Genomic DNA, 15,419 nt, shown 5'->3' with positions numbered 1-15,419 from the left:
AAAGGTATATAAGGTGAGAGGACCAGGAACTAACCCGATTAAGCTTTTAGGCTTTTAGCAGCAGTTTAGCTGAGATTCATTCTGGATGAGGACTCAGAGACTTCCAGTTTAAGGAAACAGATTGGCTGAGAAGTTGGCAAGGTGAAGTTAGCTGTGGCCTGTTCTGTCTCTCTGATCTTTTAGCATTCACTCCAATACCTGGCTCTGGGTTTGTTTTTATTAATAAGACCCTTTAAGATTCATATTACATCTGGTGCCCAACGTGGGGCTCGAACCCACGATCCTGAGATTAAGAGTCTCATGCTTTACCCACTGAGCTAGCTGGGTGGTGATATTTTGGAGAGGACTCTCAATGAAAGTTGCTCTCCAGGGTGGCTTTTAAGGCTCAGGAAGCTTCTTTATTTTCTCCTTTCCAGGACTAGATGGATCCACTTGTGACTTGTGAAATACAAAAGATACAAAAGAATATTTTCATTTGAAAACTATCTTTATTGTTTATTTTATTTTATGTACTGTATGTATCTGAGTGTATGTATATGTATCATGTGTGTGCAGTGTCTCCAGGAGTCCTAAGAGGACATAAAACTGCACCAATAAAACCAGGTCTGAGCATTATCAAACACACTAGACCAGTGGTTCTCAACTTTCCTAATGCTGAGACCCTTTAATACAGTTCCTCATGTTGTGGTGACCCCGATCATAAAATCATATAATCACTTTTGTTGCTACTTCATAACTTTAATTTTGCTACTGCTCTGAATTGTAATGTAAACATTTTTGGAGATAAAAGTTGGCAAAAGGGGTCACGACCCACAAATTGAGAACCACAGCACTAGACTGACACAGGGCACAGTGCCCTCACCTGGACTCCATAGAAAGAACACCTAACTCTGTGATGACCCACAGCCCCATCCTCCTCTTGTCTGATCACCTGATCCATGCATCAAAGGACTTATCAGGCAGAGAACTTCTGTGCATCCCAGGGGCTTTAGCTCAGTGTGGTCCCCAGTGCTTGATGCAGTGAAATGCCATCAATCCATCCCTTTGGGCCCATCTGTGCCTTGATTATCCCCGAGTCACCATGAGCAGGCTGGACCCTGTACCTAGGCTTGCCTGCCTCCAGGAGCTCTCCAATTGGGCTCTTTAATATCACCAGTTCAGGAACCACCTCACTTTTTGTCTGTATTAGCTCCAAGTCTCTGCTTCTTGTAAGGCCTTTGTAAGTTCTGTAGCCACTGTAAACCTTTTGTAGTCACTCTGTATCCTACATATACAAATACATATACATATGTATATATTGACCTGAAAAGCATTAGATGTTATCTGAGAGTTAATATTAGTTATCTGAGAGTTAATATTAGTACTTGAATTTGTAATAAGAGAACCCAACTATCAAAAATGTATACAAGGGTATCTGTCCATGTGTCTGGCCTAGTACACGTGTAACACCACTTAATCTTTGAACCTGGTTGAAAATGACATCCTTTGGGCAATGTAACAGCAAAAGTCACAACATCATATATATAGCTATTGTTAAGATACTTACATTATGACTGACTCTTTTCAGAAGTCTGCACCCATCCCTTCAGTGGGTACTAACTAATCTTTCTTTTTGCATAATTTGTATGTATGCCATATACAAGTGTGTGTGTGTGTGTGTGTGTGTGTGTGTGTATTGTATATACAGATGTGTGCACCCACACATGTGTATGGACAACAGAGTTTGATGTCAGGTGTTCTCTTCTGTTGGTTGTTTTTGAGAGAGGGTCTCTCACTGAGCCTGGAGTGCACTGACTAGTTAACCTGGCTGGCCAGTGTGCTTCCAGGATCCTCCAGTAACACTGAGGTTGCAGGTGTGTGCTTTCATGCCTGGCGTTTTCTTGGGGTGCTGAAGATCTTAACTTAGCACTTTGCCCACTGAGTTACTGCTCCATCCCCCAAACTTGTCAACCTCATAAATCTCAACTCTGACTTATACGGAATTACTCTAAAATTCTTTTCTGCAGCAGAAGCCAAGACCCTAGCCACAGTTGAGTAGAAGCCCCTCGGGGAAACCCTTTAGGCTTCACAAGCTTCAGCCATGTCTCCCATTACCACTGATGGTTTCATGGTTTCAGGAAAACATCCAAACTCACTGGGAGTCTTACCACTTGGGGGGTCCATTTTGAGGATGGATAAAGTGTTTAGGTTCAAAATGACAACAGACTACACTGAGAAGGGATGGCATCAGCCTGTGTATTGTTTTTGCAATCATCAACCTCTGCATAAATAAGTCCCATATGTCTACATCTATGTTACAACTGCTTACATGGCCTGAGGTATACTTGACTCAGATCTTGGCACCTGGTGTGACCCTATGCACAGAGGCATGTTGTTACTCATAAAAGTAGGCTGGAGACAAAGACCCATCAATGGGTGGGGATGGAGAATCTTTATAACTATGTCTTAAGTCCATCTTCTCCTCAGGAGGTAGGTCATGAAAGTGTCTGTGAAGGTGGAAAGCCATGCACAGAATTAAGGAATGTTTAGAGAATGAGACTTGTTTAAACTCATGATTTCTGATTCATCATCCATGGTCCAAACGTCCATAGAAGATACAATTTGGCTGATTGGTAGGAGTCTTTGGCTCTTGTATCATTCTGGATCTGGATATCACCCCATTCCTCTCTTTGTGTATATTTCCTGATGTCAATGGACTGAATTGTCACTGGAGTGAGGCTCATTTTGTAAACCTACCTCTAGGTTGAGTGACTATTAATCAAGGTAATTAATGTTACTTATTATAACAAATAACCCCAGATGTCAGTAGCTTGACACATTTCCCCCTGAATATAAAGCTCAGTGTGATTATATGAATGACTTTCTCCCAAGCCCAAATGAATTAATAATATTGACATCTTTTAACTGATGGATGAGATGTCCCCAGGACATTGAAATCCTTTCCCCCTGTCTTCTCCATCCAGCCACTAAATGACTAAAGAGAGAAAAACATAGAAGACCATGTTGGTCACTGTGGAATCACCTTGAAAACACAGTTCTAGGTGTGTCCACGAGGGTGTTTCCAGAGAAGTTTAACTCGGGAGGGAAGACTCTGAGCATGAATATGGGCAGTACCATTCCACAGGCAAGGGTCTTGGACTGAATGAAAAGGAAACCATCCACCTCATGCTCTCCCTTGCCGTACCTACTGTTATGGACCATATCCCCTCAAAACATGAGCCAGTATAAGCCCTTCCTTCCTTTAGTTGATTTCCATGTGTTTATTCACAGGAATAAGAAAAGTAACTAACACACTCATACCCAAATTCCTCTGTTTAGAGCTAGACACACTGTTGGTATTCAAAGGTTTTGGAGAACACAGTTTGTGTGCACAGCAGTAAGGATGTGGTGAATACCTAGCCAGATTATGTCGTGATGTTTGGTAAACCTAGGGGGAATTCACCTTGATGTTATTTCATTTTTTTGTCTTAAAATTTATTTAAAAACACACATTAACTGTTCAAAATAACGTGGTTTCCTTTTTAGCTCAGAAACTTCTAGAAGGTTTCTTCTTCCCTCTTCAATACCTGCATCTTTTCATTGAGTTCACATTTTCTTTGACAGTTGTATACAAATTTGTAATATATTCTAATTCCTTTCACTCCTGCTTTTTTTTAAAATCTTCCTCCCACTCCTTCTTTCTACAGATCCCTTTCCCATGTTCACGTCTTTTTGTTCTGTTTTGTGACCTGAATTTAACCATTGCTGTCTGTGTGGTCATGGTTTTGGAACTCCCCAACTGAAGCTTGGTGAGCTCCCAGTGGGTATGCAAATGAAGACAATGACTCTTGCAGGAATATGCACCAAATGTTTCCGGTATGTCGAGGCTGGCCTCATCCTCTGGATTTTTATCAAATCCAGTACACAGTGTGAGAACAGCAACAGGATGCTGATGAAGCCAGGAGTCTTTACAGGTTTCCCTTCCCTGCCATTTAGGAGACAGGTCCAGGCAAAAGTCTTTGAGCCCTTGGATATAAATGGATCTTCAAGATTCTCAGTCCTTTCTGATAACAAGAGCTCTACTGTGCAACGAAGAGGCAGGAAAGAAAGACATATTAGGGTCAAGTGATAAGGACAGGACCCTCATTGCCAGGTACAGGACAGGTGAGCTTTGCCTGCCTAAACCAGCCCTTTCCCACCATTCTAGTCTTACACACAATTGTATTGTTGTAGAAGCTCAGGTTCCTCATTTAAATTTATTCTTTAATGGTTAGTGGCTGTTGGAGTCTTGAAAATTGTTTTATAGTTTAAAGCTCTTCTTTTTCTCATTTTGAAGTTGAATTTGATCTACAAAAATTGCTTTGGGCTTGAATCTTTCAGGATTTTGTAGAGGAATACCTAAAAAAAATAAAGGTTTGTGGGTGGGTCAAAATTCTTGTCTCTGTCAACATCAATGAACTTGCTAGAGAAACTGATGTTCATTTGATGTGTCCAGAAAGGCATGAGATTTTTTTATTCCTGAGAATGTCATACATTTATACAATGAAATATGATCAATTCCCTCACATTTTCATCAACATATCCCCCTTTCAATTTCAAGTCTTAAAAAAAGTAACCCGAGCCAGGCGGTGGTGGCGCACGCCTTTAATCCCAGCACTTGGGAGGCAGAGGCAGGCGGATCTCTGTGAATTCGAGGCCAGCCTGGTCTACAAAGCGAGTTCCAGGAAAGGTGCAAAACTACACAGAGAAACCCTGTCTTGAAAAACCAAAAATAATAATAGTAATAATAATAATAACCCACTAAGTCCAGTTAGTACTGCCCATATGTGTGTGGGTGTGAGGATATTCACTGAAGCATGGGATCCCACCAGTGGCCAGATCGTCAAAGCAAAATGATCCTCTCCTTGGAGCAACTACTCATAGCCAGTGACTCTTCCATAAGGGGTGGGGATTTTGTATCTACTTGAGCAAACTGTTACATATGAATGAAGCCATGATTTCAGGTAAGTCACTGTGTACTGTTGTCCCTTGGCAGGAAAAAAAATGCTGGTCTTATAAAGAAGAATCCCTCAAACCATAGGGTCATGTGGGAGAGTATTGGGGATCTTGTTGCTAATAGATTTCTATGAATATTCATAGCTCCACAAAGAACTGTGAGAGGCAAAGAAGAATCAGATGCCCTTCCCAGGGGAAAATAGTAATAGCAGAATAGAGAAGCAGTAGAGCTTCAGCTAGACAGTGGAATGGACACCATTGTCTTGCCTATTTCTTCCTCTTTCTTCTGATAGAACATTCATATTTTGCTACAAAGAGTTCTCCTTTCTTGGGTCATACACTGTCATTCTGTTGGGGTTGGTCCTATCCATTATCCCCGATCCAGATTCAGTCGCAACAGTCAGAAAAATTGATCTAAGATGGACAAAAAGCATTTGTTGAGACTCAGGATACTGATGAGTTCTCTTGGCAGAAGAGAATTCTCGAGGAAGAAGCAACACAGAAGGACATCAGCTAAGAAAGTAGAGAAGCTGAGCTATGAAGTCCTGTCTATGATCTTAGTTCCCTTTATCTTTGAACTTATTTGCCCACTAAATATCACTCCCCTCCTGATTGAGGATATTTTAAAGGACCTGTCTCTTGTGACTGAAAGAACGTTGACTAATGTAAGAGATACTATGATTTCTCAACCCATTTGGGTCATAATGATTATAACTACATCAACAGTAACTCTTCTCTGCACTCCTTCTGGGCACTTCAGAAACATTATCCCTTCTCTCATAGAAACTTGCAAGAGACCTGGTTATCACCATCATATTATTGAACTCATTCAGGTTGTACTGTATTAGATAAAGTTGTTTCTAAGTAGTAAGGCAGGGATTCAAACTAAATTGTCTTATACAAAAGACTGGGCTTGTCACTCCATCACATGATCTTCTTGAAGGAACAGGCTAAATAAACATGAAGACAAAGAGAAAAAACAGGACATGGTCTGATTAATTATATCAATAATTGAAAGGATTCTCTGTCAATGATACATATATCTCAGGAAGAGGCTATTGTTATAGAAAAGAAAAAATGGACTCAGAAACAATGAACAAACAAGGGAGAACAGGCAGTAGATGTGGATTTTGTTGACTTTTTGGTGCTGTAATGGAAGCTAATCCAGGAGGAGGCAACAATTCCTACAGAGTCAAGCTTGTAGGACTTAGCTGAGTTTCAAAGAGAGTCTGGAAGGAACTTGGGTCTTTGCCTCTTATTTTGACTCCTTTACTTCTCTAGTTTATGCTTCTCTTGCTTCGTGAACAGTGACCCCACAATGGACAACTCGTGAGGAAGAGCTTGGCAAATGCACAGGAACCTGGACACAGCCAAAGTCTGACTTTCTTTATCCGTTCTCACCTTTGCTTCTTTCTAAACTGCTCAGAAAATAAGTGATTTGCTCAGTGGAACAAACTGTCCACCTTGGATCTTTACTAGAGGGAGGTGGGCAGGGAAGCAGACACACCATCATCACACACAGACATCAGAGCACATGAAGGGGGAGACTATGCCCACAGCTCTATCAGAGATTAGAAACATGTTGCCTCAGTTGGCATCACTCCCCTCTCGAACTAACTCAGCATCCACGCTTCTGGAAGAAAGGGGTCTCCTTCCCCTAGTAAAGCATTGCTAAAGGTTCCTCTTAGCTCCACACATCCTTAGAGACTATCTCAGGTTTGCCTGGGACATAAACCAGACCTTAATCTCACTGTGTCTCTTGCTATGTGTCCTTCATTTTTGTTTTAGCAAACTATTTTTTAATGCATATCTGCGTTGAAATCTCTACCTGAATCTCCTTCCTGGAGAACTCAACAAGAGGCAATTGGTTCTCGAAATGATCAGGAAAGAATAGCCCAAGTAAAGGTTCTGGGGCTGGAAAAACCACTGCTTTGTCTGGATGTGGGTTCCCTTCCCGGTGGAGCCCAGAGGACCACAGTCCTCAGAAACAGGACCATGGTTGGTGAGTTGGGAAGATAACTGATGGAGAGGTCTGTGTTAGCTGACATGATAGATCAGACATTCATCAATATGGGATAAAGATTAAATGTAAGGACATTGGAATGGAGTGATGATTGCTAAGCTCAGTTGAGACTTAGAAAAATGGAAATACAAAGGACAGAGTGATTGACAACTTAGTGCTAAGTATAAAAGCCAGCTACCTCTGAGTTATGAAGAATCTCATTAAGAGGACAGAGAAACCAGAGGACTTCTCAGAATATTGAGTGTCCAAAGGAAGTGAAAGTCCCCATGTAGCAGGTCAGTTATGCCAAGGTCAAGGCTTGGCTGTGAATCAAATGGTTGAAATACCACCCAATCTTGAGTCCAGACTTTCATGATCCTTTGAGTCATTCCCTCTCTCTTAGAAACTGGCATTCCTGCTCTTGTTGGACACAATGTTGAGGCCTGGATCCTGCAAGAGAACCCAGTTGCCTTCAGGATACCAGCTCTCTGAAGGCTTCTACAGCCAGGACTCAGAAGAGTGTATGGGTTTTCAAAGCTTATTGGCAGGGAATGAAGCCAAATTTCAGGTCTATATAAATCTATCTCCAACGCTATTGTCTCAAAGCCATTTGTATCTCATGCACTTTCCTCTTTAATATAGATTTTTTTAAAAAATGATCAATTGGCAAAGTATCTTTTACAGACAGAGAAAAACTAGGTAATAGATGTGAACTTCAATGCATAGAAAGAGACAGAGAAAAACTAGATAATAGATGTGAACTTCAGTGCATAGAAAGAGACGACACTGTGTAAGACAATGAGCTGAGGGTCTGTGAACCATTTATCCATCCTTGGGCTTATTTAACACACTTTTATTAAGCTATTACTCTGGGCCAGGTACTGAAGTTATATGCAGCAAGAAACAAAGTCCCCAGATTCTCATTTCCAAAATGTATTTCTTGCCAGATAGAATGACATATAAAGAGTTAAGTAAAAATAAATCACTATAGGGTGGGATAAGTCATATCCAGGCTTCTGCCTATAACTTGGGAGAATCACTGAGCATCATCCCAAAGAGGGTAGCCCACAGTGTGGCTACATCCCCAGGTTAGTAAAATACTTGCACCACCAGGCAGAGAAGTGGCAGGAAAACTCGTAAACCTGTCTTCCCTTGTGCCATGCTGAGCCCCACATCCCACAGACGGAAATTATAGCCAGGGCTGACCAAGGGATAGCACATGCCAGCATAGCATATCAGCAATTTATAGTCAAAACAGGATGTACTGACATTTTCATTTTGATTTCTTCATCCAGGGATGATTTCCAATGCTAACAAGGCTCGGGGGCAGGTCTTTTCACTACCATATAAAGTATCCTGATACTAGTAAACAGATAGGGATGTGATACTTGAGGATGTGGTGACTCCTAGTCTTATTTGTTTCTCCATAGTTACTCACAAGTAATGTGCATGTGCCAATCTACTCAGTGCTTTTTCTTTACTTAAGAAATTCATAGGTAAAGGGCAAATAAGGTGTATTTAAAGTTCAGCAAAATAAGGAAGAGGGCGATTATTAACAGAGGAAGAGGAAAGGGGAGAGAAGTGAGAGCTGTATTGTTTTTCATTCCAGAGCCCAAGACCATGGCCATGAGGAGTCAGGAGAAGTTGGGATCTAGTCCATAAACAGCGAGATTGGTCATGGATCAGATGCAGAGGTGTCTATGCCAAGAGGAGATGTCACGAGATGGAACAGGGACATGAAAGCATCCGCTGTAAGGTGGTAGGAATAGAAGGCTCTTTTCATGCTTTTATCCTGAACACTTCTTGTTAACAGGATCAGCTGCCTGCCTCTTTTTCTAAGCAAAGCCTTTCTCTGCTAGAGTGTTTTTATTTCCATGTCTCAGCTTGTTCAAATTAATTCTTCATAGTCTGAGACCCTAAATTCCAAATAAGCTTACAGTGTTTTCCATACCTGCCATGCTTTCAACAGCCTTCAGTATTATGTGGAACATTTCTTTTGTGGCCCATGTGCTCTAAGCACTGAGCACTTTCCATACCTCACTCAAAGGTCATCATCTACTTCCCTTCTTCTAATTTGCCTAGGCAGTTAGTTAATCTGTCTGTCCTATAGGCTCTGTGGTTGCTAATCAGTTCCCCTCTGGAAGCCACTCATGCGTGAAGGTGAGGTTTCAACATGGCTGACTCGGGTGCCTCCAGCATAGTTCCCGGTGTTAGCTAGCTACTCCACTCGCCATGGGGAATTATGGCTAGAAGGAATTGCTGTGTGAGCATCTCATTGTGGTACTGCTCCAGCCCTCCATGGACTCATCTGATGAAAGCTTTCATGGAAAGCCACAGATGAGATTAGTGGTTCTCACCCTGAAGAGAGCAACTGGGGCATGGGGTCAGGGATAGAATTTAGGATTCAATACATCTCCAGTAAAGGAATCAAGGCTCACTGGATTTTGAGCCTCAGTCTGTCGGTGGTATTCTATCCATTAGGAATCAGTCTCTGGAGAGAAGGATGCTTGAGGTTCTCTCAATTTGTACATCTAATGAACATTCTTTTCCTCTGTTGATTTCAACGTGAAGAAGCATATCTCCTATGGCAGAAAGCATGTATCCAAGAGTCCATGCTCTCTGGATTACAAGGACTTCTCCAATGTGCCTCAGCAATGACCTGCAAATCCCTGTGATAATTTGCATTTTCTCTGACATTATTCTTATCCAGCTTGCTTCACTGGGGTCTTTACTTGGGCAAGAGCTGGCTTCTGGCTATGAGGACACTTCTATAGCTCATGGACTGTTTTGCTCAAGCCCGTTTCTCTTTCCAGATCTGGTAAATAATGGATGCACAGCAAGTCCCTTGTTGCATTCTGTTTGCTTTTCTCATCACTGAGATGGAACTGAGCTTAGCTGGGCAATGCCCTACTATTGCTCCTCACTATCATGGCAATACAGTTGAGTAGGTCGACTTTTTCCAGTTCACTAGCTAACCACACCTATGGGAAGGTTTTCAAAATGGAAAGCTCCAGATAAATGCCACAGCCTCATTGATCATGGAAGTAGGCAACCCATTTCTATGAGCGTGAAGATCTCCTTGGCAAGCAGGTGATGCACTGAGCACTATGCTAGGAGCTCTACTCTCAAGGGCTCTGAATTTGTACAAGATGAAGCTGAAGTTCAGAGCAACTGCATCCCCTGGCTTGTAGCTGAAGTTTTCCTGGTCCTGCCTGGCCCATGGTCAGGACAAATCTCTCCCACTTGCGTCCCCCAAGTAAACACACAGAAACTTATATTACTTATAAACTGTATGGCCATGGCAGGCTGCTTGCTCTCTGTTCTTATATCTTAAATGAACCCATTTCTATAAATCTATACCTTGCCACATGGCTCGTAGCTTACCGGTATCTTACATCATGTTTCTCCTCGTGGCGGCTGGCAGCGTCTCCTCACTCAGCATTCTTTCACCCAACATTCTCCTCTCTCTTGTCCTGCCTACACTGTACTTCCTGCCTGGCTACTGGCCAATCAGCGTTTTATTTATCAACCAATCATGGCAATATATATTCACAGCATACAGGACATCTAACAGCACTGGCTCACCAGATATGCTGATGATAGGAAGGACAGAGTCTCCCCAAGGCTTCCTCTCTCTGACCTCACCTGTAACTTTTCCACCATCCAGATACCTGGCCAGGCCTAGGAGAAGGCCTTTTACAACAGCACATTGAATGTACTCATCTTGAAAATCTGACCCAGGGAGCTTGCTTTGTTGTAAGCTAGATGCCAAGCCTATATTTTTTTCACTTACAGAAATTTAAGGGAAGGGAAAGGACACATAGGCAGAACCTCTTACCAGCTCCCCCCTCCTCCCTCCTTGCCTTTGTGGCTTGTTCTTCTGCAAGGAAGGGGAGGGGGAAGTGACTTTCACAGTGCATTCTTTGGGCTGTTCATACTAGTACCCAGATCCTTATAGGAAGACATGCAAAGTACCCACACTCACTCTTCCTTCCAGCCTCCCCTGATCGCTGAGGTGGATGCCAAAGTGGATTCAGGATCAACTGTGTCTGTACAAGCAATTTGCTCCCTCGCCAGGTTGCATCTCCCTTCCATTTCTTTCTTCCACAAACCAGACATGGTAGACTGATGTTTAGAGTCTCAGGGCATAGAGGAGGCCCTGCGGTCCTCAAGCCACTCATTGGTATAGTAACTGGGTACTCTGTGTTACAGATGAGTGACAAGGACTTTGCCTGTTGGCAAAATGACACTTTGCCTCCCATCTGCTTGTGATGCCTTATATCTACAGGCACTTTGGGACCCAGGGGAGGAAGCAGGAGAGATGGCAGTAGAAATCAGTTATTATTTTATGTGAGCTTAATACCAGCAAAACTAGGCTGAGTCTTTTTTTATTGGTGTATATTAATTGTACAAAGTAATGGGTTTTCATGTGACGTTAATGTACTTTGGTCATGTTCACCTGCTTAATTAGCTTTCCTACTTTTCAGAGTGCCTTGCCCTGTTCCTTTCCATATCTATGACAATGCCCCCTTTACTTTTATATTATACTATTATTTTGTCCCAATTTCTATATTTGAGAGAAAGCCTGTAATATGTGTCTTTCTGAGTCTGGTTTATCTGAACATGATCTCCCGTTCCACCCGTTACCTGGCAATAGAACACACTTGTTCTTAATAGCTGTAAGAATACACAGACAGAGAGAAAAGGAAAGACAGACTTGGGTTGAACTCTTGCTTTTGTAGACCTGCTGCCAAGTTCCTAATTGAGGAACTAACTAAGAGTTGGGTTCAGCTCCATTCCGGGCACATGTAAGAGAGCTCCTAACTTCCAAAGACTATCATAGTTACAGGCAAGAATGTAAGGTCCTCACGCTGTTCTTGCCACTAACTCATTGCCAAAGACGTAATGTCAATGTCTGTCCATATGGTTAAAGCTGAGATGCTTAGCAGAACTGTCTCAAGGCAGATGCCCACGAAGGTGATTATGGTGGCCCCTGCCTTTAGATGGGAAGTGAAGTGAAGGGTGGGCATGAGTTGGTGAATGCAGAGGACAGGGGAGCTGAATAGGTCTTAAGTTGGTGGTCCAGTGCTGAAACCTTGGAAACCCATGGGGGTTTAGGCTGAATACTCTGGGCTGGAGGATCTTAGCCAAGTTAACACTTTCCTAACTTTCTATTTCTTCCTCTAATTTTGGAATAGTTGTTCTTTCTCCATGAGTTTGTCCTTATCCTAGGATATTTCTTATGACTTCCAATGACATAGTCCTATGCTCATTTATTGAGCAACTATAGTGGGTAAGTATTGGGAGATGGAATGATGGGGCTGGGGATGGAGAACAGTTGGTAGAATGCTTATTTAAGATGCACAAAGTCCTGGGTTTGATCCAGGTACCACATTAAACTGGGCACAGTGACACATACCCTAGTTCTAGCATCCAGGGAATAGAAGTGAGAGGATCAGAAGTTCAAGGTCATCTTCAGCTACATAGTGAGTTGGAGACTATTTTGGGTTATGTTTGACCCTTTATCAAGCAACAACAAAAATTTTAAAAGGAAACGAAAGGAAGAAAAACATGGAAAGTAAAAAGGAAGACAAAGAAAAGAAATAGAATGTGTAAAGCACTATGACATCTTTTCTGTCCCTAAGTCCTTTGAATAGTCACGATAGTGTGAATTACTCTTCATGGTATTGGAGATATGCATGCTTCCCAAGCCTATATGAGGAGCACTAGCCTATGGTCTTGTATTTCCTTTGTCAAACACCAGGAGGTGGGGATTGTCATTTTTCAGAAGAGGCTCACAGATGTGAAGTCATGCACCCAAATCCTTGTGACTTGGAAGAAGCCTTATAAAGATCTAGACACCAATCTTCTTGGCTCCTGGATCTCTCTCTCTGTTGACTACCTTCAGCTTGATATAGGTTCTGTACATGGCCTTAGTGCAAAAGTCCTATCCTTCTCCGACTTCCATCCCTGAGCCACAGTGTCCATATATAAACAGGACAGGCCCCATGAATGCTGATGTTATGAAATTAATGGATGTAACTGGTGAGAACTGCTTCCAAGTACATTTCTTACTCTTAGTCATCTATGTTTTGGACACTTTCTAACAAATGGGCTTATTCCAAGGATATGTGAGAAACTGCTGGTGCCCAATTCTTTTTAGAAGACTTCCCCAAGGTTGAAGGGGAGGACAGTAAGAAGGGGTTTCTAGGAAGAGATGCCTTACTAACTGCTGTAACCATTATGAGTTCTAAGAAGTGTGTGTGTGTGTGTGTGTGTGTGTGTGTGTGTGTGTGTGTGTGTGTGTTTGTGTGTGTATGTGTATGTGTTCCAAGGGCATAGAGTCACTTCTGCAAGGAGAGACATTATGTTTAGGGTTGCCAAGGGTCCTTAGATACTGAGAGAAGCACACAGTTAGACGAGAATCTAGATCTACCCCCTAAGAATGATCTAGAAGAAACCTCATGCCAGATAGTTGTTTAGCTCCATCCATAAGAGAATCTATCCATTGTCATCTCCCAGCAGCCTTTTATCACATGTCAGTCTGGAATTGATTCAAAGGCTTGTGCTTCCCATACCCCAGTTCTTTCTCCTCCTTGGACGTGGTGTACAGTAGTCCTTCCTGGGGAAATCCTGGCATGTTCTCCCTCTGCTGACTCATACTTCTTCATCTTGCAGCAGATGTTATTGCTATATGGCCTTCTCTCACTGTGGTCATGCTGAGTTCCCTGCAACAGCAGTGTGCAGTTGCTACAGCTTCTCATTCCCAGATTCTCAGCCCAAGGATGTTCTTTGGCTTTGTCTTGAATATCACTTAATAGGACAGGTGCAAAATGTCAACATTTTGACAACCCTAGGGCAATCTTCAGCCAGGGAGGGAAGATAATAGATGGATAAATACTCAGGCTCTGGTCTTTTGTGGGGACAATTCTAAAATGTCTCCAGCACAGTTGCTGTCTGCCCACTGATGCCCCTCTATTGTGTTTACTCCTCCCTGGTCCACAGTCTCTTGGCTTACTATTACTTCCTGAGATCACTTTTCAAATAGACTACCTGTGCATACTCAGAGTCTATGTGGACATGAATGATGGTTACCAAAACACAGACCAATATCTTCCTATCTCTCAAAGACTCACCTTGTCACCCCACTCACTGTGAAAGCTGGTATGATCTTTTCCTTAGAGGGGCAAGCACCTGTCATTTATCCTGTCCCAGAATGGAGCAGATGGAGTTACAATGGTGTAGGAGTTTGAATGTCATTGGCCCATATAATTTCATAGGGAGTGGCACTCTTAGGAGGTGTGGCTTGTTGGAGTAGGTATGGCCTTGTTAGAGGAAGTGTGTCACTGTTGGGGTGGCCTTTGAGGTTTCCTATACTCAGGATACAACCCACCATCTCAGTTGACTTCCTGTTGCCTACAAGACACAGGACTCTTCAGCTACTCCTGCAGCACCACGTCTGCCCGCATGTTGCCATGCTTCCCACCATGATGGTAATGGACAGAACCTCTGAAACTATAAGGGAGCCCCCACAATTAAATGTTTTCCTTCTAAGAGTTGCTTTGGTCATGGTGTCTCTTCACAACAATAGAAACTCTAGGTAAGACAAATGGTCTATTCATCACTATGCCTCTATCACCAAGCTGTGTGTCCCTAGAGGAGAGAAACAAAGTCATTTTTTTAAATTACATTTTTCTTTTTCTTTCCTTTCCTTTCCTTTCTTCTTTCCTTCCTTTCTTCCCCTCCCTCCCTCCTTCCCTTCCTCCCTTCCTCCCTCCTTTCTCTCTCTCTCTCTCTCTCTCTCTCTCTCTCTCTCTCTCTCTCTCTCTCTCTCTCTGAGACAGCATCTCTCTATATAGCCTTGGATGTCCTGGAACTCATTATGTAGTCCAGGTTGACCTCAAACTCATGGGTGCCTGCCTGCTTCTACCTTCCAAGTGCTGAGATTAGAGGTATGTGCCATTACTCCTGGCTTCAGCCATGCCATTTTATCTCTAGATTCCCAGTGGCTAGCAGAAAGGAGACTTTCCAGGAGTAGTTCCTCTCCACCCACTGTTCCCTCACAATGTGGCTCAGTTCCTCAATCTGTAACTTGTGTTCAGTGGCCCTGCCCTTGTGACTCTCCATGAGGACCAGAGATAGCTCAAACCAGGTGTTATCTGGGGTTCTTTCCATAGATAGGACTCTGATAGAACTGTAGTGTGGGAAGAGCACACCCAGTCCCAGTGAGCAAGAGTCAGTTTCTTAACCTTTTTAGGGATTCTTATAGGTCTTAGGTTTCTAATGGTCATTTTCCCATCTGAGGCTTTTTCATTGTATAAATGCTGCTACAGAGACAGGGTTAAAGTCTTATTTAAAATAATACAGGTTATGGCATATAGTGTACACACACACACACACACACACACACACACACACACACACACGATTCTATGCTTCCAGA

The 15,419-nt window shown here is 42.7% G+C and overlaps 1 non-coding gene across 1 annotated transcript; it reads right to left on the bottom strand.

Annotated features, from left to right (window-relative positions):
- Positions 1-254: 254 nt before the first annotated feature.
- Trnak-cuu (transfer RNA lysine (anticodon CUU)) lies at positions 255-327 on the bottom strand. The gene has a single exon. It is a non-coding gene; the product is annotated as a tRNA-Lys (tRNA).
- Between the last annotated feature and the right edge of the window lie 15,092 nt (positions 328-15,419).

Source organism: Peromyscus eremicus, chromosome 20, assembly GCF_949786415.1.
Source record: "Peromyscus eremicus chromosome 20, PerEre_H2_v1, whole genome shotgun sequence".
Classification (NCBI taxonomy): domain Eukaryota; kingdom Metazoa; phylum Chordata; class Mammalia; order Rodentia; family Cricetidae; genus Peromyscus; species Peromyscus eremicus.
Note: the sequence above shows the minus strand (reverse complement) of the source record. Positions and strands in the feature narration are given on the sequence as shown.